Source organism: Schistocerca serialis, chromosome 3 (assembly GCF_023864345.2).
Source record: "Schistocerca serialis cubense isolate TAMUIC-IGC-003099 chromosome 3, iqSchSeri2.2, whole genome shotgun sequence".
Taxonomy (NCBI): Eukaryota; Metazoa; Arthropoda; class Insecta; order Orthoptera; family Acrididae; genus Schistocerca; species Schistocerca serialis.
The window spans coordinates 255853130-255874285 of record NC_064640.1 but is presented as its reverse complement, the minus strand read 5'-3'; the positions used below and the strand labels follow the sequence as shown (position 1 = coordinate 255874285).

The 21156-nt window shown below is 44.1% G+C and overlaps 1 protein-coding gene across 5 annotated transcripts in view; it reads left to right on the top strand.

Moving 5' to 3' along the window:
* LOC126470020 (LIM domain and actin-binding protein 1) overlaps positions 1 to 21156 on the top strand; it is a 230581-nt gene that overhangs the window by 25570 nt on the left and 183855 nt on the right. The gene's annotated exons all lie outside the window — the stretch shown is intronic.

Here is a 21156-nt window from a genome sequence, read left to right as displayed (position 1 = left end):
TCGCTGCTGAATAAGATATTTGAAACATTATAAAGCATTATATTCTCAGATTATGAGTTCTATATTCAGGACCGTATTGAGGTGGTGGTGAGATAGGCACCGCACCAAGGGTGCAGTCACAGAGGAGACAAAAATACTGATCGAGGACATGAAAGGAAGACGGTTTAACAACTAGGAGGGGTACATGAGGTTTCCAATCCCTCGCTTTCCTATCTTCTGTCTGTGAGAATAAACCTATTCCTCGATCCATGACTGTAAATCCATGCTGTTGTCACTGTGTCATCACTGCAATGTCATTTCGTCCCGGTAGTAGCATACAAAAATGGCTATAACCGAGCAGACGTCTATTGCTTAGGTGGATCATGCTGCAAAAGTGCAGTTGTTTCACATATCCCGGGCCAGTTCGAACAAACAAACGACTTACCGTTTGCACCTCTCTCTTCACATCTACTTCTACATCTATCTCTACATACATATTCCGCAAGCCACCATACGGTGAATGGTGGAGGGTAGCCTGTACTGTTACTAGTTGTTTCCTTTCATGTTCCTCTTGCAGATAGAGCGACAGAAAAACTACTTTCTGTGTGTCTCCGTATGAGCCCTGATTTCTCGTATCTTATTTTCGTGGTCCTTGCGCGAAATGTATGTTGACAGCAATAGGAGCGGTCTGCCGTCAGTTTCAAATGTCGGTTTTCTAAATTTTCGCAATAGTATTCCTGAAGAAGAACATTGCTTTCCCTCCAGGAATTTCCATTAGAGTTCCCAAAGCGTCTCTGTGATACGTGCATGTTGTTCTAATCTACCAGTAACATCTAGCCGCTCACCTCTGAATTGTTTCGATGTCTTCTTTTAATCCGACCTGGTGCGGATCGCAACTACTCGAGCAGTACTCAAGAATAGGTCGCTCTAACGTCCTACATGCGGGATTCTTTACAGAAGAACCACATTGTCCTAAAATTCTCCCAATAAACTGAAGTCCCTACCACAGTCGTCACATGCTCGTTTAATCTTATATCTCTTTGCAACCTTACGCCCAGATATTTGTACAACGTGACTCTGTAAAGCAGGACACTACTAATGCTACATCCAAACATTACAGGTTTGTTTTCCCTACTCATCTGCATTAACTCTTCTACATTTAACGCCGAATGGCATTCATCATCCCAACTAGAAATTTTAGCCAAGTCATCTTTTGTCATTTTACATTTGATCATCTTTAGCCCTTTCCTGTACACCATTGCATCATCAGCAAATAACTGCAGGTTGCTGCGCATCCTGTCTGCCAGGTGATTCATGTATATGGAAAATAATATCACATTTCCCTGGGGCACTCCTGATGATACCCTTGTCTCCGATGAACACTTGTTGTTGAGGGCAACGTACTAGGTTCTGTTACTTAAGAAATCTCTGAGCCACTCCCACATCTGTGGAACCTATTCCATATGCCCATACATTCATTAACAGTTTGCAGTAGGATACTGTGTCAAATACTTTTCGGAAATCTAGGAATATGGAGTGTGCCTCCTGCCCCTTCATCCATACACTGAGGTGACAAAAGTTATGGGATACTTCCTTTTACCCAGTATAGTGCACCAACTCTGTGTCATGGACTGAACAAGTCCTTGGAGGTCTGCTGCAGAAATTTTGAGCCATGTTACCACTACAGCCATCCATAACTATGAAAGTGTTTCCGGTGTAGGGTTTTGTGCATGAACTGATGATGTCTCGATTATGTCCCGTAAATGTTTGATGGAATTCGTCTTGGGCAATCTGGATGGCCATATCATTCACTTGAACTGTCCATGATGTTCTTCAAACCAATCATGAACAATTAAGGCCCAGGAACATGAAGTCCACAAATGGTCGCAGTTGGTCTCCAAGTAGATGAACATTATTATTTCCAGTTAATGATCTGTTCAGTTAGACCAGAGGACCCAGCTTGCATGGTGTGTTGGTAACGACGTGGGTCCAATGTGTTGTGGTGTCTGAACCCTACCATCAGCTCTTATCAACTGAAACTGGGATTCATCCGAGCAGGCTGCGATTTTCCATTCACCAAGGGACTAATCAATATGGTTACAAGCCCGAGAGAGGGGCTTCAGGTGAGGTGATGGAAGCAAAGTTGGCCACTGCTGCCATTGCCCATAAACGCCAAATTTCGACACACTATTCAAACGGATACATTCATTGTACGTCCCACATTGATTTCTGTGTTTACTTCAAACAGTGTTGCATGTCTGTTAGCACTGACAACGTTATGCAAACTCTGCTGCTCTCGGTCATTAAGTGAAGGCCATCTAGCACTGTGTTGTCCATGGTGAGGGGTGATGTCTGAAATTTGGTATTCTCACCAAACTCTTGACACTGTGGATCTTGGAATATTGAATTCCCTAACGATTTCCAAAATGGGATGTCCCATGCATCTAGCACCAACTATCATTCTGCACTCAAAGTCTGTTAATTCCCATTGTGCAGCAATAATCACATTGGAAACCTTTTCACATGAATCACCTCAGTGCAGATGGCAGCTCTTCAATGCACTGCCCATTTATACCTTGTGTATGTGGTAATACTTCCTTCTGTATATGTGCATATCGCTATCTCATTAATTTTGTTACCTCAGTGTATTAAATTGCACAGTAAGCATTTCTGTTGGGATTTCATCGATATCATTTCATGTTGCTGCACTTCACAGATTTTACATTCATTGATACCATTAATTTAAAATCAGTAGATCTATTCGGCTTGTACTTTTTATCTAAAATTTCTATCCTTTAAAGCTCCCATAAATTCCCACAACATTCTTTGAAAAGATGAAAATAATAGCAACAAATCAATAACTGAACGGATTGTGATTTCGCAATACTTGCAACTTACGTTGATGAGCCGAAACATTGTCACTTTCTTAATAGTGTGTTGGTCCAATGCAGTAAAACAGCAATTGTGACTGGCGTGGATTCGACAAGTCGTCATTAAGCATACAAAACTATGTGGCATCAGACGTCTACACACAGGTCACTCAGTTCCCGTTAATTATGGGCTGGTGGTTTTGGGTTCACTATCATGCTCCTCAAACCACTGTAGTGCAGTTCTGCCTTTATCAAATGGACAGCTGTTCTGCTGGAAGACACCATCGCTGTCAGCGATGACATCACAGAAGGAAGGATGTAGGTGTTTCATAACATTGTTCACATAGTCCACATCTGTTATGGTGTCTTGGGTTACTGCCACAGGTCCTGTGGAAGCCCACATGAATGTCCCCCATAGCATAACACTGCCGCACCAGCTTGTATCTGTGGTGTGATACATGTTTCGAGAAGTCGTTCATCTTGATGTCAGCATATCCAGAAAGGACCATCGACCTGGTGTAAAAGTAAACCAATTAGCAAGTTTTCATTGATCCATAGGCCAATCTCTATGAACTTGTGTCTGTTGTAACAGAAACTGACCATTTCGTTGGGTTAATTTGGAAACACTTCGGGGTTGTCACCTGCAGAGCCCCATGTTCAACAATTTGCGTTGAATGCTGTGCCCTGAAACCTCTGTACCTGCACCAGCATTGTAGTCTGTCATCAGAACTGCCACAGATGGGCGCCTATAATAACACAGCTGGCAAGCTTCCAACCTACACATTCTGTGATGAGGTGTGCACATCCAGCACCATGTCGCCTGCTCATGGTTTCAATGTCCTTCAACGATATTCCATAGATGCTCACGGCAGCAGCATACAGCAGTCAGGTTGGTATGCCATTGCTGTCTGGGATGTCTCTAGAGACATCTTCACTGGTCATCAGGGCTCAATTCGAAGTCGAACTCATCACTGAAAGCAGTTCTGCTGCAGGATGGAGATGTCCAGGACAGTAGTGACATACCAATCTGATTGTCACCCACCATACAGCCCAGCAGCCAGATAGGATGGTCTGGGGTGCCATTTATTTTCATAGCCAGTACCCTTACAGCACAGCGGTGTGTCGACTATATTCTACGCCCAGTTAGTTGCCTGTCGTGGAAAGCCATTCTTGGTGTACATTTCAACAGGATAATGCCCGCCCGCATCAGGCAAGAGTTTGTACTGCTTATTTTCATGCTTGCCAAACACTATCTTGGCCAGCAAGGTCGCTGAATCTCATCCCAACTGAGAAAGTTTGAAGCATTATGGGCAGGGCACTCCAACTATCTCGAGATATTGACAATCTAACTCGCAAATTGGACTGAATTTGACTCGATCTCCCCCAGAGGTTACCCAACAACTCTATCGATCAGTGCCAAGTTAAATAACTGCTTGCATAAGGGCCAGAGGTGGACAAACACATTATTGACATGCTCTTTCTCTTGAATAACTCGTCCTATTTTTCTGAAGTTGTAATCATTGTTTATCTGTACATGTACCTCACATCTACCGATTTTCGCCCCATTACTTCGTGGTGTGTCCTTTATTCTCCTCCTCCTCCTCCTTCTTCTTCTTCTCCTTCTTCTTCTTCTTCTTCGAGTGTATGTTGATACTTCAGTAACTTAATCTGCTGCATATGTATACTGTGCAGTTGTAAAACTTGCTCTACAGTGATTAGCTTGCTACCTGGATACGCATTTAAATAAGAAATAGCCATGTTGTTGCATATATCGTGACTGATTGATTGTCTTTCTGTGGATGACTTCTCGTGCAGGGACACCTAATGCAATGTGTCTAATGATAATTTATAAACTTTAATGTTGCCAGCTTGTTGCTGAGTAGTTAATTTTTGGAATAGTTTGTACTGGAACAGATTGATATTTCATATCCACTGTTTTATCAAGAGTATGTGGACACACCTATGTAATGTGGCACTGACCACTTGATGCCACAAAAGGCAGACCTGGCAGTATAGAAGGAGGTGGGGAATATTGTGTTGTCAATAGAGAAGCAGTAACTGCAGAATGCACCAGTCAGGAAAACTCAGTGACTTCGAATGTGAACAAGTCATTGGATGTCACCTGAGTAACAAACCCATCAGGGATGTTTCAGTTCTTATAAAGCTGCCCAAATCAACGGTTGTTCATGTGACTGTGAATTGGAAACATGAAGGAACAACCACAGCTAAATTAAGACCATGGAGACCTTATGTGCTGATGGACAAGGACTGTCGAGCATTGCAGCAGTCGCGTGAAATCATCGGAGAAATCACTTGTGAGCTCCAGTGTGCTACCAGCAGACTAGCTAGCACAATTACTGTGTGTAGGAGGTTAAAAAGAACGGAGTACAGAAGTCGAGCAGCTTCTCATAAGCCACACATTTCTGTAGTTAGTTCTAAGTGTCACTTGGGGGTGGTGTAAAGAGCGACACAGCAGGACACAGAATGACTGGAAGCAAGTGATTTTGAGTAATGCATCATGCTGTTCCCTATGGCTATACAATGGAAGGGTGTGGGTTTGGCAAGTGCCCAGAGAACGTCAATTGCCATCATTATGTTGTGCCTACAGTGAAGTATGGAGGATGTGATGCTACAGTAGGGTTTATTTTTCGTGCTTCCCATGTAAACTCCTTATTTCACTTAAGAAAACGCTAAATGCGGAATGTTTTGAACACATTACAGCAGGAACAGTTCAGAGATGATGATTTATTTTAGCAGCATGACAATGCACCCTGTTATAAAGCGATATTTCTTAGGCAATTTTTTTTTTTTAACATCAACGTTCCTTAAATGAATTGGCCTTCCGACAGTACCTCCATTAACCCAGTGGAACATCTTTGGAACGAATTAGCACATCGACTTTCCCCAAGGCTGCAATGACCAATATCACTACCTTGTCTGGAGGAAGATTGAGTTGCTATTCGTCCACAGACATTCAGACCACATTGAAAGTGTCCCCAGCAGAGTTGAACTGTTATAAAGGTGAAGGGAGGGTGTACCCCATATTAATGTCTACTAATGCTTGTGCAGATACTTTTGATCACATAGTATATTTTCTGCTGGTGCTGGGTTGCACGTAAACCTAGAGCTATCGAGGTTCCCATATCTCCAGCATATGTCACAGGTTTAGAAAGTTCTGCTGCCACCTGTTTAGGTTACTTCAATGCATATTGTTCTTAATGTTACTTTTGATGGCGAATTTTGTTTGAGAGTGATAAAAGTCAGTTCCAGTTATCTTTATGATTATATATAAGATGCAGTCAAATGAAAATGAGACAGATGGAAAGAAAGTAAGTAAACTGTTAATACATTTGCCCGACTATGAGACAAGATGGTCAATGTTAGTGGTTGCCTACGGAACTGTGATTGTTCCCAGATGTGCACTTCTTTGCCCAAAGCAAATCAACAGTCACCAAATGAGATTCTTCATCATGATACCATCCCACGTGCTGCAATGATGTTGGCATTCTGTTCAACTTCTGCCGCCCTGTCTGGCTCTGGGGAACCAACTGCACACAGATTTTCTGGAACTTCAGAACTTCTGTCATGATAGTGTGAGCAATACTGTGAAAGATGCTCAAAATGGGCTGAATGTCGCCCGACATCTCTCATTTCTGACGCATTACGCGCCGCAGTAATGACAAAAGGGTAACAACAAGATTAGCCTGTCCTGGCTGACTCTTCAAGGCTTAAAAAAATTGGAAATCTCGTGGCGAGAGATCGTGATTGTATGGAGGTTGTGTAAGGGCTTCCCACAGAAAGTTCTCCAGCATAGTCGAAACAACGTTGACAACATGTGGGCTGGCATTAGCATGCAACAGGTTGATGCCATCCGTCAATATTCCTGGACGCTTGGACCTCGCGGCATGCTCCAGTTTTTGCGAAGTGTACACATACTGCTGTGGATTAATTGAGGCGCTATGTTCCAGAAAGTCAGTGAGCAGTAGGACCTTGCAGTCGAAGAAAAAGTTCATCATCAACTTTCATGGAGCTGGCAGACACAGCTTTATATGATGGGGTGAATCCATGTGCTTCCATTGTTGGCTCTGACACTTGCTCTCTTTCTCAGAATGTCGACTCTGTTTCATTGCTCACAACAATGTGGGACAGGAAATGAGATTCTTCATCATGATACCATCCCACGTGCTGCAATGATGTTGGCATTCTGTTCAACTTCTGCCGCCCTGTCTGGCTCTGGGGAACCAACTGCACACAGATTTTCTGGAACTTCAGAACTTCTGTCATGATAGTGTGAGCAATACTGTGAAAGATGCTCAAAATGGGCTGAATGTCGCCCGACATCTCTCATTTCTGACGCATTACGCGCCGCAGTAATGACAAAAGGGTAACAACAAGATTAGCCTGTCCTGGCTGACTCTTATATTTCAGTGACACCTGACTTTCTCGAAATCGTTTATTTCACACAAGCACGTGACATACTGTGTTCGCCATACTCAGTAGACATTCGGGCATTAATTTTGCTTCCTGACACGCCTTCCATAGGTAAAACCGTACTGCATCGCGCTGCTATTATTTCCCGCCATTCAAAGTGAAGTAGGACGCACACGACTCGCTGACCTCACATCAAGCACTCTTACAAATGGTTCCTTGGTGTGTCTTCGCACTGTTGCTGCCTGATTCCCAATAGAGGGCACTTCTGTACACACACCTACTTGCATTACCAATATGTGTGCCATGCTCGTTTACATTTGACTGCCCCTTACACCACTCAGAAAGACATGAGACACCCCCATTAGACGTCTTTGATGATGAAGTTTGTGCAATTAGTACCTTACACTGTTGTGGCAGATGCTGTCTAGTCTCTCTGCAATTACATAACAGATAAGGTTTAATACAATGATTTTCTTAATGACAGATAAAAATCATAAGAAACAAAGATAACTGAAAAATCTAATTTTGAATGTTATGAAACTAAGCCAGAGCATTAAAATGGGACAAGAATGTGCAGCCCATAAAAAAATTGGAACATTTTTAAGTGTCAAAATGGACATGTCAGTTTTGTATGATACAATTAATGTCAGTATAAGTGGGTAACCTAAGCACTTCAATAACACATACAAGAATGTGGGATACTGTTCATAACAGTATCTATGAGAAAAACGAGTGATGCACTCTTATGTGCTGAATAGCTTGCCATGATTACATAGAACAGTACCTGTGCAGTAGATGTCTAATGGAAATACGTGATCTGCACAAAGATAAGAACATTGGACCAAAAAAAATTAGTCGCCTTTCACCCAGAAGATATCATTCTAATACTGTGTAACACTACTTGTAGCATTTAGATTGCGAGGAAGTGTGTCCACAAGTTTCTTCAGGTATGCTATATCCAACTGAAGTCACTCATTGATTAGATCCTATAGAGCTTCCAAAATGCAGGGATATCGAGCGCTGTGTTTCACCTGCTGTTCCAAACAATTGTAGCTGTTTCCTATGGGATTAAGATAGGTTGATTTAGCAAGGCAGTTGAGGTACGACGGGGTGCCCGAGTGTTCATCAAACGAGGAACATATTTTTGTGCAGCCCTGTAAACATGGCTATTCAGCTGTTGTGGTTTTGGAGGATGGGAATGTCTACAGCATGTTCATAATGGAGATGTAGAAGAAAATGCGACGGTTGGTCACCAAGAATATTGAATTTAAAAGCCTTGTTCATATTTATCCTAATCTGAATGAGTGTGTCCAAGAGATGGTACAAATAACAGCTCAATAACATTACAGAACCACCTCCTACCTGATCCACGTCCTCCACAAAATGCGGATTAAACATTAAATTGTACTGTCGATGCACTCAGAGCCTTGGATAACTTTTAAAGAGGCAAAATCACGCCTCATTGGAACACATTTTACTTTTCCAGTTAGCTACTATTCAGTTTCTGTGTAATTTGGCCCACTGAAAGCGTGCAACCTTACGTACCACTGTGAAAAATAGCTTATTGTAAGGTCCTTAAATCCGGATGTCCATTTCATGCAGTTTCATTCGCAAGGTTTGCTCAGAAACTAGTTGAAATGGACCTGCGTTCACTGACAGCAGCAATCGCTGATGGGTTTGAAACTGATTTTTATGGACTATGTCTGAAACTCGTCTCTGGTCACCGTTGGTAGGATCTTTTTACTACCAGAATTCTTACGCTGTATTATATGGTTGCCAATGATACACAGTTCCTTGTAGACATGTTGGGCCCTCCACATTGCTGCACCGACAAATCAAGCCACGTTATTCACTGTCTGGTCACGGGCATTTTCAGCTACGATAGCTCCCTTCTGCTATTCTGTCAAGTCTATTACTCTAGCGTGCAGAATCCGTGCAGCTGACTAACACATACGTACCACTACATTTCCCTGACGTATGTGAGAGATTGAGTGCCACATAACCGTTGAAACTAGCTCTACACCGTCTATAGCGCTGCAAAGTGACAAGAGAGTTATTGTAAAGGGGTGATTAATACACTAAACAACAAAATTAAAGAGTTACGTGTTCGAAACCTCCTTCATTGTCTCCCTTTGTGGCGCAGAATTTCGGAATTTGGTTTGGTGGTGTCTATACATATCATATCACTAGAACGTCTTCACACCTCACCTTACCCAACATCTCAACCTTTTTCTTTACGTCTCTCTGATGGGGGTCAGAACCACAGTGCCGAGCATTAAAACCATACGGTTTCCATATGGATGGCCAAGGACAACAGTTTGGACAAATCAGTGCTCAGAATCGACACAAAAGCCTCTGGATTTCTAATAAAGGGCATGAATGAAACCACCCATTCGACCACTGCAGTGTTCTTTTACACACATTTCGCAGTAGAAAGCGACAGTTTACAGTATTATGAGCAACTGGACAACGTTCTTGACAACGTTTGACACTGCAGGCACCCTCCAGACGATTCGACCCTTCTCTAAGGACATCATGAAGCTGCCACCTCATTGAATATGATTCTCCCCCCCCCCTACTCCCCCCTTTGGAGTGCAGTGTTACCACAATTTTTGCTCTGATATGCAGGATCAAACCAGTAGGAACCGTTAAAAACCAGTTGACGAAATTTGAACGTGATCCAGAGTAGAAAAGCCTGTTTAAGTGTTTTCAGTCCTCCTCTTTCACACTCTCCTGTGACATGTATGGGGAGATGTGACATTCAAACTTTTGTGAATAAAACAGCAAAGGGTCCTCTAAGAGCCCACAGTTCGGCAGCATCGTCAGTGCCACTGGCACACATTTTTTGGGCACCTTAAAAATATCCATGCACAGACACGCCTATCATTGATTCCTAAGCGCTGGTGTGTAGGCAACCCTTTCGACACGCTCCCAATTCTGCATGTTGCCTGCAAAGGCATAGAGCCACTCAGCTGTTTTGATCTGATGAAAAATAAAATCAGTCTGTAGATAGCTTCATTGTTTTCATTGCATGATACGGATTCTGTGAATAACGAAATGTGCCCTAAGCTCTGGCTCATTACAGTGTGGAGGACTTGGAAAGTTTGTTTTGTTTTACAGGATTATAGCATAGAGACATCGTCCTCCTCTGAGGTTAGCCAAGCCGTTGCTCTGTCTGGAGATGACAGAGCATATTGATACAATGTGTGTGGTAGGAAGGGTGTTGCAATGACAATGGGGGATGAGCCTTACCAGACAAGGTCCAGGCCAGGGCAGTTGCTGATGCACTACGCTGTGGGAGGATCGCGCTATGGGCGGCAGCCAATCGAAGATCGATGCGGCGGGGTCAGGGATTTTCCCTGCCTCGTGATGACTGGGTGTTGTGTGACGTCCTTAGGTTAGTTAGGTTTAAGTAGTTCTAAGTTCTAGGGGACTGATGACCATAGATGTTAAGTCCCATAGTGCTCAGAGCCATTTGAACCATTTTTTTTGAAGATCGATGAGTGACTGCATGGACTCTAGCTGATCACAATGCTGCTGTTACTGATCAGGTGGTGTCGCTGCAAACAGTTCGATGATGGTTATGGGAACTGGACATACTTGTGTGCACTCGTCGATGGAGGTGTCAAACTTGAATTGTGCACATCATATTGTAGTTTCCCAGACAGCATGTGCAGTGGGGTGTGGAGCACTGGCCTTGGGTGCTCTTTACAGATGAGTCACACTTTTCCAGGGAGGAATGCGACGGCAGGGTCCATGTTTGAATTCGCGGTATACTCGAAGGTACCTACGACCTTTCTCTGTAACGGTGTAAAATCGTGACACACTGCAAAATGGCGTATTAACGTTGTGACATTGGCACCACAGTTCTGCCCAACGCCACAGTGGACGTATCGCCAAACCTCCCCTTAACCACATCTCTTCCTTCTCTGGATGCCACTGCATTGGAAGTCAGGACAGCGACATCCAGTGTCGAAATCGTGCGGTTTTCTCGTGGGTGATCGAGGAGGACCAGAGGAGCAATATATATTATAGACCAAAGATTTGGGTCACTCTACGCTCCAAATAACTGAGATCACGATCAATGGAGTTGCTGAGTGGTCCTATGATGCTGCACTACTGTTTGCTGGCCACATGCAGAATAAGTGATTGGGAAGGGTTGCCTACCCTGCCAGCGCTTGGGAGTCGATGAGTGGTCTGTCTCTGTGCAGGGACATTTTCTATGTATCCAACAAAGGGTCGAATTGTCCAGTGGATATTAGCAGTATCACAGGTTGTGAAGAACGTCGTCCTGTTGCACATCACACTGCAGACTGTCGTTTTCAACCGCAAAATATATGATAATGAATGCCCCAAGTGACCAGGTGGTTTCATTCACGCCCTTTCTCACACCTTCCGAAGTTTCCTGCGTCGATTCTGAGCGGCGATATGTCCTAGATCCTCGACCACTCACAAGAAAACCGCATGATTTCAACACTGGGTGTCGCCGTCCTGACTTCCAATGCAGTGGGGTTCAGAAAAGGCTGAGATGTTGTTTAGTGGGAGGTTTGGCGACACGTCCACCATGGAGTTGGGCAGAACTGTGGTGAAATGTGGTGCCAGTGTCACAACATTAACACGCCATTTTGCAGGGTATCACAATTTTACATCGTTGCAGAGAAAGTTCGTAGGTACCTTCGAGCCAAATTTCGAACGTCTGCGTTACAATGAGAGAAAATGACTGTGTTTCAAAAAAGCGTCCCTTTAATTTTGTTGGGAAGGATAGCATTGATTTCTCTCCCTCTTTAACCTGTATTTCTGGTCCATTACTTTTTTCCACGTACTTTATTGTTTCTTCTATGTAAAAGTTGACTAAGTTCCTCTGTATCTTACAGGTATTCAGTTTACTTCTGCTATCTGTTTGACCTTTTCCTGCAATTAATAAAGGTTTTTCATTTGCACCGCAACAGTTGCCGTATTTACATTTTACACTCAAGAGCCAAATGAACTGGTACACCTGACTAATATCGTGAATGGCCCCCTCGAGCATGCAGAAGTGCTGCAACATGACGTGGCACGGACTCGACTAATGTCTGAAGTAGTGCTGGAGGGAACTGACGCCATGAATCCTGTGGGGCTGTCCATAAATCAGTGAGAGTACGAGGGGGTGGAAATCTCTTATGAACAGCACGTTGCAAGGCGTCCCAGCTATCCTCAGTAACGTACGTGGCTAGGGAGTTTGATGGGCAGCGGAAGTGTTTAAACTCAGAAGAGTGATCCTGGAGCCACTCTGTAGCAATTCTGGACGAGTGGGGTGTCGCATTGTTCTGCTGGAATTGCCCAAGTCCGTCGGAAAGCACAATGGACATGAATGGATGCAGGTGATCAGACAGGATGCTTACGTACGAGTCACCTGTCAGAGTCGTTACTAGACATATCAGGGGTCCCATATCACTCTCAGCTGCACACACCGAGCGAGCTGGCGCAGTGGTTAGACACTGGACTCGCATTCGGGAGGACGACAGTTCAATCCCGCGTCCGGCCATCCTGATTTAGGTTTTCCGTGATTTCCCTAAATCGCTCAAGGCAAATGCCGGGATGGTTCCTTTCAAAGGGCACGGCCGACCTCCTTCCCCCTCCTTCCCTAATCCGATGAGACCGATGACCTCGCTGTCTGGTCTCCTTCCCCAAAACCAAACAACCAACCAACTGCACACACCCCACACCATTACAGAGTCTCCAACAGCGAACAGTCCCCTGCTGACATGCAGGGTACGTGGATTCATGAGGTTGTCTCCATATATGTACACGTCCATCCACTCAATTTGAAACGAGACTCGTCCGACCAACGAACATGTTTCCAGTCATCAACAGTCCACTGTCAGTGTTGACGGGCCCAGGCGATGCGTTAAGCTTTCTGTCGTGCAGTCATGAAGGGTACAGGAGTGGGCCTTCGGCTTTGAAAGCCCATATCGACGATGTTTCGTTGAATGGCTCGCACGCTGACACTTGTTGATGACCGAGCATTGAAATCTGCAGCAATCTGCGGAAGGGATGCACTTCTGTCACGTTGAACGATTCTCTTCAGTCTTCGTTGGTCCCGTCCTTGCAGGATCTTTTTCCGGCCGCAGCGGTGCCGGAGATTTGATGTTTTATCGGATTTCTGATATTCACAGTATACGCGTAAAATGGTCGTGCGGGAAAATTCCCACTTCATTGCTATCTCGGAGATGCTGTGACCCATCGCTCGTGCGCCGACTGTAACACCACGTTCAAACTCAGTTAAATCTTGATAACCTGCCATTGCAGCAGCAGTAACGGATCTAACAACTGCGCCAGACACTTGCTGTCTTGTATAGGCGTTGCCGACCGCAGCGCCGTATTCTGTCTTTATATAATCTCTGTACTTGAATATGCATGCTTATACCAGCTTTTTGCCGCTTCTCTTAAGTTACGTTTAATCTTCCTGTATATTGAGTCGACTTGTTCCTCAGTCGTATTTTATTCGTTATACACTGTGCAGTCACATTAATGGAACACCTATCGCAAGCCTGATTAAGCACCTTTTGCAGCGTGGATTGCTGCGAGACCTGAAGGAAGAGTGTCAGCGAGGTCTTGGGAGGTACAGACAGGAATGTGGAGCCATGCCAACTTCGGCGCCATCGCCAGGTACACTAGGTTTCTCGGTTGAGTATCCATGGCATGAACAGCCCAATCGAGGTGGTCGCATAGAGTCTGGATTGGGTTTAAATCCGGAGTGCTTGGTGGCCAAAGGTGTATGGTAAACTCTTCCTGATGCTCTTCGAACCATGCACTTACACTACGAGCTGTGTGTTACATTGCATTGTCCTGCTGGTAGAAAGCCACCGTGCCGAGGAAAAATAAACCACATGCAAGGATGTAAATGCTCTCCAGGAATAGGTGCATACTGAAGTTGATCCATAGTGCCTTCCAGAATGGCGAGATCATCCAGGGAATGCCACGAAAACATTCCCAGATCACAATGCTCCCTCATCTGGCCTGAACCCTTCCGACAATTGTTGCAGGGTGTTTGCTTTCAGACGTTTCTCGCTGATTTTGTGTAAAATTTTCTTCATCCGAAAAGGCTACCTGTCGCCACCCAGGGGCGTCCAGTTGCGATATTGGCGTGCAAATTCCAGTCTTCTACGCTGATGAACTTGGCGCCTGCTGCAGAGACCCATACGCAACAAAATTCGCTGAACGATCGTTGTGGAGACACAGTTAGTAGCCCCTTGGTTCATCTGGATGCTCATTTGCTCAACAGTTTCACATCTATTTGCCTATACACATTTTCGCGGGCGTCGTTCACCTGTCATCTATTACCTGTGGTGCGCCACAGTTGCCCGGCGCTGGTTTTGAATAGCGCCATGGCATACTTCAACTATGGTGGCTTGCAAACAGTCTACAGATGTAGCCGTCTAGGAAATGCTTCCATTCTGGTGCCAAAAGCCAATGATCGTGTCCTTTTGGACGTCAGATAAATCGCTCCATTTCCGCATTACGACAACTTCACTATTTTCTGGTCCTCAGACATGCTGTATATACTTACCTTCACTGATAACACTGCCACCTGCCGCCTGTGCATTGCACATTGATGGGTAACATGGGTGGTGGCCACATTAATGTGGCTCGACTGTGTATTTACATGTTTCTTTCATCCTTTCTGGTTCAGCCATTTTGCATTTCTGTTTATTTCATTTTTAAGATTCTTATACTTCTTCTTTCATCCATAAGCTCGAGTATTTCGTGAGTCATGCATATTCTTTTCATGTCTACCCTCATTATACACTACTGGCCACTAAAATTGCTACACCAAGAAGAAATGCAGATGATAAACGGGTATTCATTGGACGAATATATTATACTAGAACTGACATGTGATTACATTTTCATGCAATTTGGGTGCATAGATCCTGAGAAATCAGTACCCAGAACAACCACCTCTGGCCGTAATAACGGCCTTGATACACCTGGGCATTGAGTCAAACAGAGCTTGGATGGCGTGTACAGATACAGCTGCCCATGCTACTTCAACACGATACCACAGTTCATCAAGAGTAGTGACTGGTGTATTGTGACGAGCCAGTTGCTCGGCCACCATTGAACAGACGTTTTCAATTGATGAGAGATCTGGAGAATGTGCTGGCCAGGGCAGCAGTCGAACATTTTCTGTATCCAGAAAGGCCCGTACAGGACCTGCAACATGCGGTCGTTCATTATGCTGCTGAAATGTAGGGTTTCACAGGAATCGAATGAAGGGTAGAGCCACGGGTCGTAACACATCTGAAATGTAACATTGACTGTTCAAAGTGCCGTCAATGCGGACAAGAGGTGACCGAGACGTGGACAAATGCCACCCCATACCATCACTCCGGGTGATACGCCATTATGGGGATGACGAATACACGCTTCCAATGTGCGTTCACCGCGATGTCGCCAAACACGGATGCGACCATCATGATGCTGTAAACAGAACCTGGATTCACCCGAAAAAATGACGTTTCGCCATTCGTGCACCCAGGTTCGTCGTTGGGTACACCATCGCAGGCGCTCCTGTCTGTGATGCAGCGTCAAGGGTAACCGCAGCCATGGTCTCCGAGCTGATAGTCCATGCTGCTGCAAACGTTGTCGAACTGTTCGTGCAGATGGTTGTTGTCTTGCAAACTTCCCCATCTGTTGGTTGACTCAGGGATCGAGACGTGGCTGCACGATCCGTTACAGCCATGCGGATAAGATGCCTGTCATCTCGACTGCTAGTGATACGAGGCCGTTGGGATCCAGCATGGCGTTCCGTATTACCCTCCTGAACCCACCGATTCCATATTCTGCTAACAGTCATTGGATCTCGACCAACGCGAGCAGCAATGTCGCGATATGATAAACCGCAATCGTGAAAGGCTACTATCCGACCTTTATCAAAGTCGGAAACGTGATGGTACGCATTTCTCCTCCTTACACGAGGCATCACAACAACGTTTCACCAGGCAACGTCGGTCAACTGCTGTTTGTGTATGAGAAATCGGTTGGAAACTTTCCTCATGTCAGCAGGTTGTAGGTGTCGCTACCGGCGCCACCTTTTCTGAATGCTCTGAAAAGCTAATCATTTGCATATCACAGCATCTTCTTCCTGTCGGTTAAATTTCGCGATTGTAACACGTCATCTTCGTGGTGTAGCAATTTTAATGGCCAGTAGTGTACATAAGGCGTCTTGTCTTTGCTTCCTTGTTTACGTCTTTGTTCCACTCTCCTTTTACTGAACTACTATCAGCACTTTTAGTCAGGACGTTAGCCACTGCCAGAGAGAATTTCCACTTCGTTTCATTATGTTCAGCGCTACTGGGTCATTATCTGAGTATGCATCAACACCTGAATATGCTGTACAGCCAAGGATTTGATTTCTAAATCTTTGTCTAAATTTTGGTGTTGTGCAGTTGATATCTCCCAGTGTCTCCCGGTATTTTCCATATATATCTTCTCCTGTGATTTTAGAAGAGGTTTATTGCGCAACCAGTTGAATCTTTTGGTAGAAGTCTCCCTTCCCTTTCATTCCTTTCCCCCAGCCCATATGCTCCAGTAACTTTATTTTCCATTTCCTTCCCTGTAATAACGTTTCAGTCACCTAAGACTGTCGAAATTTCATCCTCGTTAACATATTTATAAGTTCATTTGTTTTCTAATCACCAGTTAGTGGCGTAGACCTGTGAAACTGTACAATGTCCTGGTTTTGTTTTAATCTTCTGAAGAATAATTTGGTAATTGCTTTACTCACATTAACTCAGTCTGTTACTTACGATGCTGTTCACAATGCTGCGAACACCTGTTACACAAAGTTTGCGAAAAAAGCGACAAGTCGCACTTTGTATTTTTTACTGACCGGCTTCTCTCTTCAAATGAACAAGAGCATCATCAGAATATACAGGTTAAAGTTAGCTGACAGCTCTAAAGATTAGTCTGACTGTACTATAGCCCTTAAACTTACGTTTAAAGTACAGTAGTAAATGATAACATTGACATTGACAGCATCAAAGTAAACTTAGTTTTAACAGTCTCTGCCCTGCTGGCAATGCCTGCTCGTGGTAAACCTGTTACATTGTTCATTGATGCTGTTGATGCTGGAATCGTCTGACCAATAATGTCTTCCCTCTTTTCCAGATTCTAAAGTTTCTCAACAACATTCAGACTTCTAACAAAAAATGGTTCAAATGGCTCTAAGCACTATGGGACTTAACATCTGAGGTCATCAGTCCCCCAGAACTTAGAATTACTTAAACCTAACTAACCTAAGGACATCACACACATCCATGCCCGAGGCAGGATTCGAACCTGCGACCGTAGCGATTGCGCGGTTCCAGACAGAAACGCCTAGAACCGCTCGGTCACACCGGCCGGCAGACTTCTGACATTCCGCGCTCATATTCGTGGGGCATTAGGCTAATTAATCCTTCTGATAGTTCTCTCGTGGTCAGTCCATACGCGTTGTGTATGAAGTCGTATAAAAGATCCGGAGATGCGAACAGGCAACTAGGTAACTCTGATATTCTTTGTGAAGGAAGTGAACTTCGTGAGATTTTTGTCAAGCGGTAAATGGTACACATATAGCTGACTGTCTCGGATATGTATTACGTATAAGAGGCACAATGCTTAAGAATACACGATGATGTCAACCCAACAGCGTCTGCAGCTAAGACAGACTTATTTTTATGGAGACACGTCCTGTTATTTCCATTTCGTAAGAACAAATCTCAGGTGTCAGCGCGTGTTGTAGTCCTTGTTCGTACGAGACTCAAATTTCTGATTGCTTAACATACGCTTAGAAATTGTTGTCGCTGTAGAGCAAGAGGGTGGGGGTGTGGGGGGTGGAAATTTATCCAGCTGAACGCGTTGTGTATAAAGTCATGTCAAAAACTTTTTTCATGAACATTAAGATGCAGTAATGATTAATCTATCAAACCAGTTTGAGGCATGGAGCAGCTTCGGAAATATCGAATATCTATATCTACATCCATACTCTCTCATGTGTCCCCTGTGAACCTTCGTGCTCCCCTGTCTTTTTATGCGTTCAATAGCCCTCTTAGTCCTATTTATTATAGTTCTCACATATTTGATCAATATTCTAAGATGAGTCACATGAGTGCTTTGTAAGAAATCTCCTTTGCAGTCTGACTGCATTTTTCCCAGTATGCTACCAGTGAACGTAAGTCTACAACCTGCTTTAACTATGATTGAGCCTATATCATTATTCCATTTCATATCCCCACAAATTAATACACCCAGATATTTATGAGTTGACTGTGTAAGATTGTGACTCATTGATATTTTAGTCATAGGATACTATATTTTTTTCCTTTTTGTGAAGTGCACAGTTTTATACTTCTGGACGTCTAAAGCAAGATTCCAACCTCTGTACCATTTTGTAATCTTACCAAGATTGGAATGCATATTTGTACACGGTTTATTTCAGACAGTACTTCATTATATATAACAGCATCATCTACAGGAAGTCTCCCTACCAAGAGAACAGGAAATTAATTCATTATTCACTGTATTCAATACCACTGAAGATGGATCATGTTCCATGTGTAAAAACCCAAAGTGTACACTGACAACATATTTTCTGCGAGGTCATTGATATACACCATAAACTGCTTGGGTCTCAACACACTTCCTTAACACGTTGATTGCAGCGCACATAGTGATAGACGTTTCACCGCCAGTTTAGACCAGGGGAAGGCGTCAGGTGTGAGGCTCTACTGTCGTTGCCGGCAGCCTCACAGCATTCCACATGTTAAGGGATGCTTGAAGTTACCTCTACATATGTCGATTACTCCTTATCTAAGATAACATGCTGTGTTCTCCCTACCAAGAGAACAGGAAATTAATTCATTATTCACTGTATTCAATACCACTGAAGATGGATCATGTTCCATGTTTAAAAACCCAAAGTGTACACTGACAACATATCCTTTATACATTATATGGAGTATAGAAGGGCAACTGTCATACGTATCTTGTATGAGACTGTGCCACTTCTTGTCTGTCTGTCTGTCTGTCTGTCTGTCCATCCATCCATCCATCCATCCATCCATCCATCTATGTATTTGTCCCCATGGCAGCTTGCCTTATGAAAGGTGCATTGACGCCTATCATCAAATTAGTTTTTTCAGCAGTCTTCTCTCACACTCATAAAACGAATTACCACCCACTCTCTCAACTCTACTGTCGTCTGCAAGTGGGTTACAGTGGCTCTCCTGTGTATGTGGTAGCTTTGTTCAACAGTTCTGTGTTAACACAAAAAAGGGGGGAGGGAGAAAGCCTGAACAGGTCCCAAAGGCCCAATGGTATCAGCCAATGATCGCATCATTCTCAGCCGATAGGTGTCACTGGATATGGGTATATAGTGGTCAGCACACCGCTCCCCCGGTCGTTGCCAGTTTTCCTGACTGGAGTCATTACTTCTCAGAGAAGAAGCTCCTCAGTTGCCCTCTTAAGGGCTGACTGCATCCGACTTGCCAACAGCGCTCGGCAGACCTGGACAGCCGGCCGCGGTGGCTGAGCGGTTCTAGGCGCCCAGTCCGGAACCGCGCGACTGCTACGGTCGCAGGTTTGAATCCTGCCTCGGGCATGGATGTGTGTGATGTCCTTAGGTTAGTTAGGTTTAAGTAGTTCTAAGTTCTAGTGGACTGATGACCACAGCTGTTGAGTCCCATAGTGCTCAGAGCCATTTGAACCATTTTTGAAGACCTGGACAGTCACCCAGCCAAGTGCTAGCTGAGCCTGACAGCGCTTAACTTCGATGATCTGACAGGAACCGATATTACTAATACGGCAAGACCATTGGCGCTGTGTTAACAACATACTGAACTTTTGTTTCTGTTGCTTGATAGCTTTACCTAAGGAGATGGATTCATCTTCTGGTGAGTGGCTATTCAGGTCCCCATCCAGCTATCTTGATTAAGGTTTTTCCTAAAAGGCACAACCGATTTCCATACCCAATCCCTTCTCACACTTTGTAATGAGGTCGTCATTGATGGGACGTTAAACTGTTGATCTTCTTTCCTTCCTTTTGCGTTACATATTTCCAGTAGTTTAGTGATTGTTTTCCATAATCAATGGAAACCAGTGGACACCATTCCCTAGATGTCTGCGATACTTATCGGTCAGTGATATAGGTTGGTTTTTCTGTTGATTACGTATGCTACTTATCTTGTGCACGGAATAAATTTTTTTTTATAGGGACGGTTTTCTGCTGATTTATTTTAGTTTTATGTAAAGATGTCATCAACCCAAAGGTTGGTTCGAACACCACAGTGCTTGGCTATGCATGGTTCTATTGGAAGTGGTATGTTTTAGCTCTCTTCCATTTTTTGAAGTGAGTTAGGCAGCCAGTTATAGGGAGACATACAGTTTTAATGTGGATTCCGAACCATGGTACAGCTCGATGATTTTCACACTAAAAAACACTGCCAGAGCTCAAAGTGGTGATAAGTGACAGAAATCCCAAGTCTGACGGGGATCGAATGCCTGTCCTTTGCATCTGTAGCTTTGCTCTTAAGCAGTGAGCCATCAAGTCACATTTGGATTTCATGATAAGCTTCAAGTTCTGTGTAGAATATAAGTGAGATTACATCACCCTACAGAGTTTTATGCAGTTCTGGTTTTATTTATTTTGTTTATTTATAATTTTGGTTGTCCAGTTGTTGCCCCCCTGTGGGTCCTGGCGTAAGAATAGGCCCGAGGTATTACTGCCTGTCGTAAGAGGCGACTAAAACGAGTCTCACACGTTTCGGCCTTTATGTGATGGTCCCCTGTAGGGTTTGACCTTTATTCTTCAAAATTTTTCCGAAGAGCGAGCCAATTGGAGAAGGACACCTTACAT